This window comes from Protopterus annectens, chromosome 2.part1 (assembly GCF_019279795.1).
Source record: "Protopterus annectens isolate FY-2018-M chromosome 2.part1, PAN1.0, whole genome shotgun sequence".
Lineage (NCBI taxonomy): Eukaryota > Metazoa > Chordata > Ceratodontiformes > Protopteridae > Protopterus > Protopterus annectens.
Genome location: NC_056729.1, coordinates 401,092,686 through 401,108,157, shown reverse-complemented (window position 1 = coordinate 401,108,157; position 15,472 = coordinate 401,092,686).

Genomic DNA, 15,472 nt, shown 5'->3' with positions numbered 1-15,472 from the left:
TGCTGTAAGGGGATATATTTACACACACACACAAACACACATACACACACACACACACACACACACACACACACACACACACACACACACACACACACACATACACGCACACACAGTTGACTGATGTGAAATTAGACCCCCTACCTACCTACCTACTATTACACATTATAGTTCACATTACTTTTGATAGATACACTAATCAAGTATGAGGGGGATAAGGAGAGACAGATATGTATACATAGCTGTATGTATGTACAGACATATTTCCACATAGCAGGTCTCTTTGGGTGGAAGAGGTGACAGACTTGGGCTCAAGATAGCTAAGTATAGGAGCATGCCCAGTGTGACTGTCAGTACTTACAATGTGATTCCAGGCCAGAGCTACCTGTACTACAGTCCAGGATTATGTGTGCTGCAGGCCATTGGCTGCTGCAACTGTTAACACATACAGCACTTCCCTGATATTGTCCAAGGCATTCCCCAGCTGTTTGCTGACCTTGATATGTGACTCATACCTCTCAGCTATACAGAGCTTCACAGAATATCCAGATTTCTGCCTCACATTTTTGGTCCATTTTACATAACCTTGTGATTTTCTGGCAAATTAGTGGCAAAGCATTGAAGACTGACATTAATAAATAATGGCAGACTTTTGAGTTTCAGACTCCATACACATCAGGAGATTCATGCTTATGTAAAAACTGTTATTCTATCAACTTTCTATGTTTGTAAGAGGAATATGTAAAACTTGCCCCAGTTTGTGGGCCTTTGTCCCACTTTTATTAATGGCTTTAGCCAGATTTCGCTGTATGAGGTTGAGAGGTATGATGTGACTGGGGTACATGGTGTAACACCAAATACAAGGTGAAGTCTGCATACCATTCCCTGTGCATGTTTTTGCAGAATGTCCAGCATGCCCCCCAACATCTGCTCTGTTCTTCATATATTTGTGGTTTTCCAGTACTATACTGTAAAATGCAGTCACTGAATTGTTGTAACTACTGAGACATTTAAGTGATGGCCATTCCATCCTGCAACTAATCTGACCTGATGCAACCTGCCGTTATACTAGCCACCTCTAGGTTACTCAGAGCATGTATAATGTCTGTCTGTATGTTTGGCCCTTCATCTCCCTATTCATTCTGGCTTTGTCCAGCTTTCTTGCAGTAACAGACTGAGGGGTTATGACAGTTTGTTGGAATACCACCATATGACTACCTAAAACAATGAGTGAGAATGTCACTGAAAAACCAATCAGTAAAAATAAAAAGCTAGAACTTCCACTGAGTGACCTCCCAAACCACTTGTATCAGAGGCACATGGGATATATGCAAATGATCCTTATGAACATAAGGTGTTTCAGCTAATTGGCTATTCTGAATGCCCATGACTTGTTTCATCGTTTTAATGGACAACCTAGATTCTACCATCCTCACTGGGTGGTGGCGTGATGTGTACATGAGTGCAATCTATGGCACTGAGTACCTCAGGGTAGTGTGCTATACGGTAGAAGTGTTTCATACTGCTGGCCATCACCTCAGGAGCGAAGGGAAAATAAATGTGCTCACTGGCATATGGTAGCATGGCATCCAGGAACTGGTGGAGTACTCTGGAAGCTGATGCCTTTGAGACTACCATCATGTCCCCAGTTGGTCTTTGGAATGTTCCCATAGCTAGTATCCTAAGAGTTACACACACCTTTGTTTCCACTCGGATGGGTTCCCCTCTGTTGGCTCTGGGTCTGAGTTGAGTTTGGCAGATCTCAGTGAGTTCTTGTAATATGTCCCTGTTCACTCTGTAGCACTCTATAATCTCCATCTCATGTAGCCCCTGGAAGGTTACCCTGGGCCTGTGCACTCTTCTCCTTCTCAGTCAGCAATGAGCACATAAATATGTAGCAGACCTGCAGCAGCCCCTTAAATTTCTTCAGTTAAAAGTCCCAAGTCTGTACTCCACTGGTGCATAGTATGGGGGTGAAATCAGATTGTAGGGTTTCTGCAACCTTTATAGTGCTCTGCTGTAGGTGCAGCCTTTGTGATTGGCTACCTATGAGCATTCCACCTGCCAAATACATTATTAAGGACTGTTAATGCCCCTAGTTCAAGTGGAACAGGGGTCATTAGTAATTAAGATATAATTTCCTTTCTCAGCCAATTTTTTTAACAGCCTTCCTCACTCAGCACTGCTATGCACCACACAAACACACATGAAGAAGGTAAAGAATTCTGAGCAGTCATTGTTCGCACTCCCATGAAAGGTCACACTCAGCAGAGCAGCACACAGAGCAAATACAATCAAACCTGCTGAAACATGCACTGTGAAAGTAAACAATGCTGAGCAATCATTGTTCACACCCCCATGAAACGTCATGCTCAGCACAACGGTTCACCATGCAAACATGCTCAATCCTGCTGAAACACATGCCCCAAAAGTAAACAAAGCTTAGCAGACACTGTACACACCCCCTGCTCAGCACAGTGGTGCTCCACACAAACAGATGCCGCTCAGCTCCAATGAGCTTAAAAGGATGTGGACACAACCCTTTTGATGTCAGCTGCCTTTTCTGTGGACATGATTCTCTACCTACACTCCAATGGGCTCAGCAGTTTGCACTGTAACTTCCAAAGTGCAGAGCCTAAGCCTTTTGACAGAATCAAATTGTATACTCACATTTCAAACAAATGTTCATATCTCTGGAACCATAGGGGTTATGAAAGCAGTAAAAAATAGCAAACTCTTCAGCACAAACTATTTTATAGTGGTAGTATTCTTTAAGTTCTAGGTCTTAAAATGAATTTTATAAGTCACAGTAAACACAGTAACTATTACATTTGTAAGAGTTTGAAAACAACTTGGAATATCTCAGCAACCTCAAGGTACACACATACTGTCAGCAGCATTTTATTCATCTATCTGAGAGCTTTCATATGAGGCTAAGGAGTTCATTCTGTGTTATTTGATTGTTGAGATAATTTAAAAACAGTGAACATTTTATATATATATATATATATATATATAAATTAATGTCATAAAAACAACAGCTAATATCTATTTACCTGCACTAGACAGAGGTCAAATATTAATGCAGCTGAGTTTGTCATGGTGTAAACTTTAAGATGAAATCTTTAAAAAAACATGTGCATAACATGGTTTTGGAATTATTCATGCAAATATGAGCAAGCAGTATTTGACACCTAGGTGTCACTTGGATATAATGATATTGACACATAAGTCTTGTTAGTAGGTTTGTACAGGATTTTTTGGGCTAAGGAGAGTTGGTGAAATAAGATCAGGTTTTGCAACTCAAGCCATCCTAATTTCTTTAAATTTATGCAATGGTGAGTTCTAAAAGTAGAGTCAGAGGCAAATCTGGCGATACTGTTGTAGGCAGCAGACAGTTTGTTGAGGTTAGTTTTGGACAGGTAAGTGTAAATAGGAGAGGAGTAAAGGAGGGTTGAAACCAGGTGGGAATGGGCAATGGAAGTTCTGGTAAGTGGAGTAAGGAATGGTTTAATCCTATAAAGTGAGCCTAGTTTTCTGTTAACTAATTTTATAGTGTTGTTTATGTGTGAGTCAAAGGATAGGTTGTTGTCTATCTCTATTCCGAGGAGCCTGGTAGAGAGGTCAGGTGATATGCTGGTGCCATTATTAGACAAGACAGAGAAGTTGAGAGGGGGGGATTTTCAAGTGGGGAGAAAAGTAACATTTTTTTTTTTGGTTTAAGATTAGAAATTTTAGGAACCATGTTTCAATGGTTTGGAAAGTCTGCTGGGTGATAGAGTGCAGTTCAGAGGGGGATGAGGCAGAACAAATCAAAGTAGAATCATCAGCATATGGTATACAGGTTCCAAAGAGAATACTGGTTTGCAGATCATTAATAAAAATAGAAAACAGAAGGGAGCCAAGAATAGAACATTGGGGGACTCTGAGGGTAATGGGGAGGTGGTTGGATAAGTTATTATGCCAGAGCACTGCCTGTTGTCTGTTATGAAGATAAGAGTGGAAGCACTTTATGGCACAAGAGTCTAGTGCTAATGTTTTCAGTAAATGTATTAGTATCTGGTGATTGACCATATCGAAGGCTTTGGATAGGTCAATAGAGAGAGCAGAAGTAAGGATATTATTATTACGATTTTTGTTGATGCAGTCAGTGAAGGAAAGGAGGGCTGAAGTGGTGCTGTGGAAAGGCCTGAAGCCATGCTGACAGTTGGATAGGAATTTGTTATTTAACAGGTGATTAAGTAGCATGCATTTCGCCATGATTTTAGCTGGGGGGAGAGAAGGGCTATGGGTCGGTTATTAGAAAGTTCTGTTGAGTTTCCACCTTTATGTAGGGGAATAATATGTGAAATTTTCCAGACTGAAGGAATGTAGCCTTCAACAATAGTTCTGTTAATCAGGATGGAAATTGGATAGGCTAATGGTTTGGCTGCAATTTTTAGATACTGGGCAGGTAGAAGGTCAGCAGATGGAGAGGAGGCTTTAAGCTTGTGGAGATGCGAACAGATAAGGGATGTGGGTACTGGTTGCAGTAGAAATGTGGGAATAGAAATGCTAGGAGAGGTGGGCTGAGATGATATATTGGGGGATAGTTGGTTAGATAGAGACTGGACACTTTCAGTGAAGAACGTATTAAAGGCATCAGCAGTTTGTTTTGGGTTGTTCTAGGAAGTGCCTAAGGGGTATGGGGTGTCGGAGAGGCCAGGCTTTAAGAGTCTATTTATTCCTGCCCAAAACTTTTGTTGATTTTTGTTGATTAGATTGTTGTAAATGGCAGTAGTAATTTCTTTTGTCTAGAAGTACGGCTTTTTTTGTAATGTTTCTTATTTGTCTAAATTTAAGTTGGTCGCTAGGATCTTTAGTTCTGTGGTACTTGGTCCAGAGATTACTTTTCAGAATAATTTTATGCAGTGTATCTTTTGAAAGCCAAGGGGCTTGTTTTGAGTGAATTTTGACAGATCTTATAGGAGCATGAGAGTCTAATATAGATAAGAACTTTGAGTTGAAGTAAGCTACAGCATCATCTAGTGGCAGGCATTTTAGAGGAGACCAATTGGTAGCTCTTAGTTTAGCTAGGAAGGATTCAGCATTAAAGTTTCTATTTGGTCTGACCATTTTATATTTAGCAAGGTTAGGGGTAGGAGTTTTATGTCTAATTAAGTAGGTGAGAGCATGGCCACTTAAATCATCAGGTAGTGTTCCTACTATATAATTTTGGTGGTGACTATTTATCAGAATCCAGTCCAATGTACTTTCTTTGTTATTAGATTTGTTAGCTCTGGTTGGGGCGTAAATGGTTTGTGAAAAACCATGGAGATTTAAGAGGGGGGGGGAGACTCCTGAGGTGCAGGTTTTCCAGTCTATATTGACATCACCCAGTACTATGGTTTCTTGTGGAGCTAAGGATCTCTTTGAGGGTATTAATATTATTTCCAGGTGGAAGGTAGGTGCCTATAATATAGATGGATTTATGGGTATTAAGATGTAATTTAGAGATCAGGATTTCAGAGTTACTAACAGAGGGTTTTTATTTCATGAATAACAGTAATTTGCATACCTGTTTTATAGAGAATTGCTAAACCACCACTCTTTTTGGCTTTACAGTCTAGTCTTAAGATGTTGTAGCCAGGGGGAGTAATTGCCCTGTCTTGGGTTGTTGGTTTGAGCCAAGTTTCAGATAGGCAAAGGATGTCAAATGAGTGTATATCAAGCAGTGCATGGAGCTGGGCAATTTTATTATTAATGCTGTGGATGTTAAGGTAAGCTATAGAGAGAGAGTTTGGGGGTTTGGAGGGAAAGTCAGAGCATAAAGGTGGAGAATAAAGGGGGTTTATAGTAACAGTGTTATTTGGGCCAGGGTTGGGATGAATGTCATCTGCTAGAAGGGAGAGAAGTAATCTTATTTTTGTGTCAGAAGGTTTGGAGTATATGTATAATGATTTTCTGTATACCTGGTTAGGGTAGGTAATGTGGAACTTTCTATGAAATTTTGCAAGAAGGTAGCTAGGAGAAGAAATGTTGTTTGAGAATGGTTGGAATGTGTTTTGGGAAGGTGAGCTAGTATGTTGAGTGAAAGATTATGGTTCTTTGAGTCTATGTAGTTCATATGAGGTTAGAAGGTATGATAGCATAAGGAAAGGAAGAAGTGAGAAAAGGAGGATATGTTTTAAATTATTAGAATTTAGAAGTAGAGGCATAGTGATAGGGATGTATAGGAAGGAAATGTGGAAAGTAGAAATGAAAAGAAAAAGCAGAGAGGAAGTGAAGGAATAAATAGAGTATGTGTTAAAGTAGCATGAGGATAGGTATGGGATGAGCAAGAGGGTGGAGTAATGTGTGATTGGTGTGCTAAACGGGGGAATGGTTAGAGAAGTATAAGGTTAGGACTGCTGGGGGTGGGTGAGAATTGGGGGTAGGGTAGGGGAGAGGAGTGAGTCTGCAGGGTGAACGGAGCAGGTTAGAGCAAGTAAAGGATGAGAATCTAAGAGACAATCAGTAAGCAACAGATTATAGAGGAGCACCAGACAATTCCAGGTGAGTGGGTAGTACTACTACAATATTGTGTTTACAAGGGATAGAGGTGAGGGGAAAGGGGAGAGTGGGTAGAAGAGCAGTCAGATAAAGGAACAAAGAGAGTAAAAAGAGAAGAAAGAAATTAAACAGTAATGAGGGGTTGAATACTGGAGAAGGGGAAAAAGAGATATAACACAAGCAAGTGAAGGGTGCCACCTAGTGGACAAAGGTAGAATTAGAGTCAACTGGTAAAGTAGAAAAGGTAAGAAAAGGGTAAGTTAGTGTTTAGTAACAATGGAGCAGAAGAGTTAATTCAAAGGGGGAGAGCAGGGTCTGGGTGCTGGGTACTTGGCCCAGGAGAGATCCTTTTAAACATACACTAGAAAAAGGTGATAAAAAACAGTTCAATACACAGTTTGGTTAGAGGGTCAATGTACTTCCTTGAATCCTTTAGAAGGAGGGACTTAGAGAATAGGATGAAAACATCCTGGGAATGCAGCTCAGATGGCATGATTTATTAGATGGGGGTCCTTATTGACCAGGCAGGTAGGTTCTCAGTCTTAATGAAGGAAGGAAGTTGAGAGCTATGTGGATTAGAGAGAAACATAACAATTAAGTGAAAGGCCAGCAGAGTTTCAGTATAAAGCTAAATACAGTTAAGGTAAAAACACAGAAAAAAAAAACAAGGTAAAATGCACTTAACACAAGCATTTACTAAAGGTAACATTGTACTCCGTAATATTACAGAAGCTATGGCTAAAAGTAGATGCAGGTTCAGGTTATATGTTAGGAAGTTTCTACACAATCTAAGTAGAAACACAAGCTGATTAGACATGTAGAGATAGGTAAAGGAACAATACAAAATGTTAAAAAATCATTGCAAAATGCCAGTACAATACATAATCATATAGTGCAGTTCTAAAGACTGCTAGGCAGGAGTATCTAGAATAATGCAGTAAATAATAGAAATCAGAACAATACAAGTGAGTCTAATATAAAAAATAAATATAGGCCTGAAGCTATCACAAGAAACAGCTATCGTGCCAAACAATTTAAATTCTAATGGCAAAGGGGAAATAAACAATTGAACCCTGAGCATCGGGTGTTGTCCATCTATCAGTTTTCAGCGCTTCTGACAAACCAAATAAAGCAGTCTATATCCTAGTCACATTGGGTACTGATAAACAGAAGTATGAGGTCCTAACCAGTGTGAATTAGAGCAGAGGCTTTCTGCACTGTCAATAATCAGAGAAAATCTTTTTCCTAAATGCACTAAGTGTAAGCACATTAATGGATTAAGGGTTATTTACGGAGAAGCGGGGGTTAAGCTGCAATGGAATTTGTTAACCAGCATAATTTGCATATAAGACTAGTCAGAATAATAACAAGCATACTTCTAGGGTGGTTGAACAGAATGACATACTGGAGTTTCTCCACATGCAGGTCACCATAGATAAAATCCTTTATTATATTCTAGCAAGTTATAGGTCATTCTCTATGTTCTATGAAACTCATAGCACATACTTAAACCTACTGAAGAAACTCACCATCCAACCTAGCACCATACTCATGGGGACTTTACCCTTCTGAACACTGGGAATCCTACTTGACCACAAATCTGCTGGCACAGAGATTCCTGGACTGCATAAATACAAAACAACAGTAGCCAGTTAATGCATGCTCCCACTAGAGGTTCCAACATACTTGACCTCATTCTCAGTCAGGTGATACAGCAATTCTGCTGGTTAACAAATTCCATTCCAGCTTTACCCCCCACTCACCCCCAGCCACCCCCCAAAGAAATACCTTCAAAATTAACCCTTCCAAGTATAAAGTGAGAGCATGTCCTGGCTGCACTAACTAAGGCCAAGAACACAGCCTCGGTGGGCCCCAATAGTATACTGGGATGCCTTTCGAACATCTTAAAATAGGTAATGTCAGGGCCACTGGAGTTAATATTTAACCATAGTCTTAAAACAGGCTTCATGCCATGAGAATAGAGAACTGCAACTGTCATCCATCTTCATAAGGGTGGACCATCAACAGAACCCAGAAACTACAGACTATTATTCTGACTAGTCTTATATGCAAAGCCATGGAAATTATCAACAAGTATACAGGAGACCTTCAGACAATGTAGCCAGCCCACATTTACTTTGTCAAAGGAAGGTCATGCCTATTGAACATAGTGGACTTTTTTGAGAAGGTCTCTAAAGTAATGGATGAAGGTAAAACAATGCACACTGTCTACCCTGACCTGGCTAAGGCATTTGATACAATACCTGCCCCAGGCATTGTTAATAAACTTATGGAGTTAGGCATAAACCCCTATATAGCATGCTGGATACCAGCTGGCTTACAGATAGGACCCAGGAAGTTAGGATTGGTGAAACCACTTCCGGAAAGAGACCAGTCACCAGTGGAGTCCCTGAAGGCTCTGTGCTTGGCCTGCTCCTCTTTGGCATCTACTTCTCAGAAGTCAAGTCCAATGACAAAAGCCTCTGGCTGACCAGGTTTGCAGATGACTGCAAACTGGGAGCAGTCATACAATTACCCAAGACACTAACATCTTACAAGAGGGTCTAACACAAACAAATGACTAATATCAAAACCGCAGCTTAAAACTAAATGCCAAGAAATGTATTATAGTACCTTTTGGGAAGTCGACCACCCCAGGAAACTATGGCATCAATAAAACACCCTAAGAGTTTACCCACTATTCTGGGATCAGGGAACACATGTAGACAATAACATTGCCTTTGACCAACATGTATCCAAGGAGTAAGGAAATTCTTCTATGTTGCTCATCTTATAAGCAAGTGCATGGCATCTAGGTCCAGGGAAGTCATTGTGCCACTATACTCGGCCCTCATCAGACCCATCATTGAGTAAAATGCCCTCTTCTGTATGTACCTGACCAGACACATGCACCAACTGGAAAGTTCATAAAGGTTCCTTAAAGAAGAATACAGGGCATGAACGCAATGTCTTATGCAGATTGTCTCAAAGACTTATCTCTGTATTTATAGAACAAAGGCCTCCTTTTCATGTGCCTCAGTAATGTATATATTCTTCCATTGTGTAGTTTTCCAAGTCCACTTGCCTTTGTCTTAATGCCTCTAATTCAGTATCAACTCACTATTTATGGATGCATTTTTTATCTTTGTAATCCTGGTTTAGGATTTCAATGACTCAATAACATCAGAGTATGAGTTTATGACTTCTACCACCTATTTCATCCTCTCAAACATTGGCTTCTGTTATATAAACTGCAGACTACTCACCTGCTTTCCGAATTTTACTTTTATCTCTTTCACCAGTTTACCCAAGGAGCATGATCCTCATTTCTCACTTATGAATTCTCCAAATGTGCTTCTACCAACCCTTTAAATGATCAATTGTCATATAGTCAGCTTTCATTTCCAGCATTTATTGCTCTTTCAAGTTTTTTTTTTCCTAGGCATGATGTTCAATATATTCAATATATCTTCAGTTTCTGTTGATTAATAAACAAATATTTCCAAATGTACAGCATTCCAAACAAACAAAAAATATATATATTCATAGAACAGTAATGAAATATGTCTGCTCTGCTGTGCCTCATCAGCAGAAGCCATAAACACATCTTTGTTTGATATGCCAATACCATCAGGTAGTAGACACACTGCCTACTTTCTCCAGTGCCTCTTATATTTCCTATACATAACATAGTGGTCATGTTGACAGCTATGTTCCAATATGAATGATCAGGGAATCACTTTGTCACTCTTCTGCTGACCGTTGATTACTGCTTCCTATTTCTCATCAATATTAAAATGAGTTTCACCTTCCTTGTTCACGCAAACAAAGATGACAATATTTATATTAACCAAGCAATCCCATAAGTTTCAAACTTTTGTGTAGTGGGAAGCCATCCGTACATGCTCAGAAATATAAATCATTAACATATACCTGGGGATTCAATAATTCCCGTGTAGGCTGTGCATGAAGCCTACACAGAGTTTTCATGTTTGCACAATGAGCAGCAGCGCTATTTACATATTTGTACTGTGCACTACATTCAAACATAAACAAGTTAGGAAGCCATGTAAAGCAACACGGACAGCAGCAGACATTTAAACCTGTTTACCTATGGGTAAACTAGGTCTGTGCGATTGCGCAAAATGCCACAATGAGTACCAGGGTTAATAATGCAACAATGTATATAGTCCAAACACATTAAATGAAAGTGTACACAGTGCAGAGTATTGTGGAATCCCTTTTCAGGCATACTGAGCCAAAGTTGGGTAAATGATCCATAACAGTACATAGACTGCCATTTAAAAAAAAAAATCAGGGGAAGTGTGTATATTGCATAGGGGCACACAGATGCATTGTAGGAATGAACAAAGGGAAAGAAGACAGATGAAGAATCTTAATGTACAGCAAACAAAGCCATGTTAAATAAGTCAGTTGTAGCAGGAACACTAATCACATATCAACATGATACACTATGGACTGCACAGTGAATGTATATTATGTGACTGTCACACAAAGTGACATAACAATGGAGAAGATGTCTTTGTGATATAATCATCATGACATGAACAATGGGGAAGACATCTTTCAGGGATATTATATACAATAGGCGTTAGGTGCATATTTTGAAGCTGTGCAAAATGAGTTGCCGAATATGACTGTAATGTCAGCAGAGGTTTCCACCAAATGGGACACATAGTTACAGGCTCATGGACAACAGTAAACAGAAGCATGCACAATCATGGACAATATCAGAATAATACCACCAGTAATCCCATGTCTCTGACGTAACATATGTGATTGTGAGTGACGATAGATGGTTCTGCATGAACACACTCATACGACTATTATAAGATGTCAGCAATCTATGAGGGTAATCAATCTATGAGGGTAATCAAGCACACTGTCCTGACACTGTAATATCTGCTGGAGATGTTAGGAGGGACACTGATATACCTGCATGTGACATTGTGATCCATCCAGGCTAGTTGCAGGTGTACATCATATATATGGCACAATGCACACTGTCACAAATGTAACCCATGCCATCAATGTTGTCAAAAAGCTATGTATGTACTGTGTGCATCACCAGAACAGGTATCACACATTCATCTGGTATAACACCTTGATGGGTGTTATGCACCATCAGACAGTAATGTTTATGCAACAAAAAGAATACCTAGGTATGGCCAGTGAGATGTGTGGAAGCTCACTGTGGCAAAGGTGGCACATTTAAGTTGCACATCCCTGGAGGATATGTAGGGATGTACATGAATAAGGGTGCATTGTACCCAATTATTGGTGTGATGAAGGCTGTGAACTTTGGAGGTATTATAGCCATTGATGTAGATGTCCTGCACATACTCAGGAGTTGTGTTACATACAAGGGAGTATTCTCAACTGTGGGCGCATCCTGGTAGACATTCCACATACCATCTACCTACTAAGGTTACATACATATGACTCTGTCTGCTCTTAGTGGTGTGCTGTCTACATTACCATTGGGTTGTGCATTTATTTTCATAACATTTTGTCACTCTTTTTGTACTCATTTTTCATGTTAGCATTCTATATATATATATATATATATATATATATATATATATATATATATATATATATTGCATATTTGCATTATATTTATGATTTATGTATGATTGTTTTGCAGTTGTGTTGACTGAACACTTTGGTGTATGTGATTTTTTTATATAGAAATAACTTAATTGGTTTGATATTTTCATTGGGGGAACATTTGAGTATTGCATATAAAAGGGGCATTCCATTGTGTGGGCCTGTTTATCTGCATTGATAAAGGCTCTTCAGGCCAAAACCGGTCTGTTTTTAGTCCTAATAAAGGCTTGGATTCCTCTACTTATGCTGGCTATTTTGTTTTGGCTATTCGACTGTTTTAGCCTTTGCACTCACCGTCTGTGTGTGAATCTTTTGGACTGAGACTGATTCTTTGACTTCGCTGGTGGCATCTGGGGAATCCATTTTGCTATCGGGTGTTTCCATGCTTTCAGGCACTATTGGTACACACTTTATGTTATTCACAGTTGTTTTTTCAGCATTGCTGTAACATTTTCTGTCCTTTATTGTTTGAGAAATGATTCGGATGGGATATTTTTGAATCCTACTACATTATTGGATTTATTGTTTGGCTGGCATTTGTCCTACTGTCATTGCCACTGGACTTTGTTTTGCCTGATTGGGATTGTTGGTACATCATTGGTTTGGAGGTATCTCTTCATAGATCTTTTTGGACATGGATTAATGCCTGCTTGGTGAGTTCAGCTTGACAGGCGTTATACATCTTTTTATCGGGTCTTGAAAGGGGTCTGTTACAACTTCTATATTCATTTATTGACCCCAGGATTATCATACTCCTACTTCTGGTATTTTGAGACTCGGGACTTCTTTCTCCATGGCAATTACATACATATTTTTTATATCGGAGGTATTTTTGGGTTTGGGAATGCCTTTGTAAAGTTGGTAACACACTTTATTTTATGGTAGAAGGGTCCCGTGAGGGCTTTATACCAGGCATTGAATTTGCTTATATCTCCCTGGGCCTGACTGACCTTATTGAAGAAAGTTGTTAGTTACGATGGTTTGAACGAACAATACTGGGCACCATTTTCTATAACCAGTATATCTAAGGTGTTTCAGGGTTTGTAAACACCTTTGTAAGGTTAGTAATATGCTTTATTTTTATGGAAGAAGGGTCCTGTGAAGGCTTTATACCAAGCATTGGATTTGCTTCCATATTTTTTTGGGCTTGATTGACTTTCTTGAAGAAGGTGGTGAGCTACAATAGTTTGGACAAATAATATTGGCTTTTGTATACTTTCTGGGTACCTTATTCTACAACCAGTTTGGTCTGGCGTTTCATATAACTGTTGTATTTGGTTGGACACCTGTTTTGGGGCATTTGTGGACCCCAGGTTTGGGGTTTTCTGAACATCGAAGAGACATCTCTTTTTGGCCAAGGAGTTGAAACAGGTTTGATTAAATAATGTTGATTTGCTGTTATGTAGACTGGGTGATTGCAATGTGTTAACATTCTTTATTTTTGAATTGTTTGCTTAAAGATTTGGTTTTGGGGTCGGAATTGTTAACCGACGTAACAAAGGGTTCATTAGGTGTTAAACATTTGGGTTTTAGCATTTTTCAGCCGTCTGCTAATTTAGCTTTAAATCCCTATTGGGCCAGTCATTGTTTTTTGACTTGGTGCTTGGTAGGATGCATCTTACATTAGGGCAGTAATGGTTAGTTGCTAGCCCTTATACACAGGCATAAGAACCAAATAATAAGTATTTTTTGGGACTCTGGGGTTCAGGTCAGTGTCCAGTAATATACTTAGACAGGGGGTTACATATCTTCTTTTTAAATATGGATCTTCTAACTATTTTACCAGGTTTATCGGTTGATAAAGAGGATATTGGTATTTTTGAATCCCATGGGACCAATTTACCAACTAATGGTTTGCAATCAACCCAAGATGATGGTTGCCATTCTCTTTTTGATAATATCTTTAAAAGTATGAAGGTCCTTAGATCAAGTGTGTGGCATGCTAGGTTATTTAAAGCCTATATTCAGAAAGGTATCACTCCAAGGGGTTTAAGAATTTGGATGAAGTCCTTAGTGGGGCAACCTGATGAGTTATTACTTTCAACCTGGTCTAGCATACAGCAACATTTTTCTGTGGAATTTGTAAAGGCTTTACATGCCTTTCATGAACCCAGAAAATAAACTCTCATTTCTGAAGTTTCTAAAATGTGTCATGATGCCAAACAATTTGAACATAAATCTCAGTATAAGGAATGTTTAAAGAAATTAAGTGGAGATTTGCTATACTTTGAAAATTAGTTAAAAAACAAGGAAGGTTTGCAAATACAATAGATATCTGCATGACTATAACCAGGGTCACCCTTTTGAACAAATAAAAAATGTTAAGTTCTCTAGAACTAGTGAGCAGACTCCAAGATACAAGAGAAAAAGGAAATCTATCCTTAAAAAGACCATCAATGATGGTTCGGAAGATGACATATCGTTCCACACTGATACGGAAAATGAGGTTTCTCAGACATCACCAGCGCAGAAGCACTGTTTTTCCTCAGGATGGTCCTTTGGGTAATGATAAAATCCCTTTAGGGGGCACAAGAAATGGGGGAGGGGTAGAAAACACAAACATAGAGCTCAATCTGAGTTTAACAATAGAGACCATGTTGCAACTTCGGGAGCCGAAACAAATTCCAACAATGTCATAAATATTTCCTCTGCTGTTTTATCAGCCACTGAATATGATTTACTAAATAAAGGATTAAACTTCATACCCAGTTTCTCAGTTTGTGAAAGTGATTTTATACATGATTTATTGTCATTTACAGGCTTCTTAATCTAAAGGTATTCTTTAGGGATTCAGAAAACCACATAGAACCCAAAGAGGTGGGTTTTAAATTCCATTCTTCCAGCTTTATGTCACCCACGAATAAACATGTCGAGATCTTCCAGAAATGTATACTCAAAGAATTACATTTTGGTGGACATGCCAGTGAGGGTTTGCTTTCTAACAATTTAAATCAATCAGAAAGGGAGGCATTATGGAAACTTAAAAATAGGAAAGATTTGGTCATTATACAAGCAGACAAAGGGGGTTCTATAGGGGTTATGAACTGGTCTGATTATGAAATGGAGGCCATTAGACAACTCAATGATTTCAGATTCTATATGAGTATCCCTATTGATCCTACTCGGCATTTTAAAACTGAAATTGATAATTTTCTTGACATGGCTATGGGTGAGGGCATCATTGATGAAAAAAACCTGCTTCCATCTTTAGGTCAGTGAACCCTCTTCACAGTTTCTTTATTTGCTTCCCAAGGTACATAAAAGCCTCCATAATCCCCCGGGGTGACCCATTGTGTCAGGCAGGGGTTCC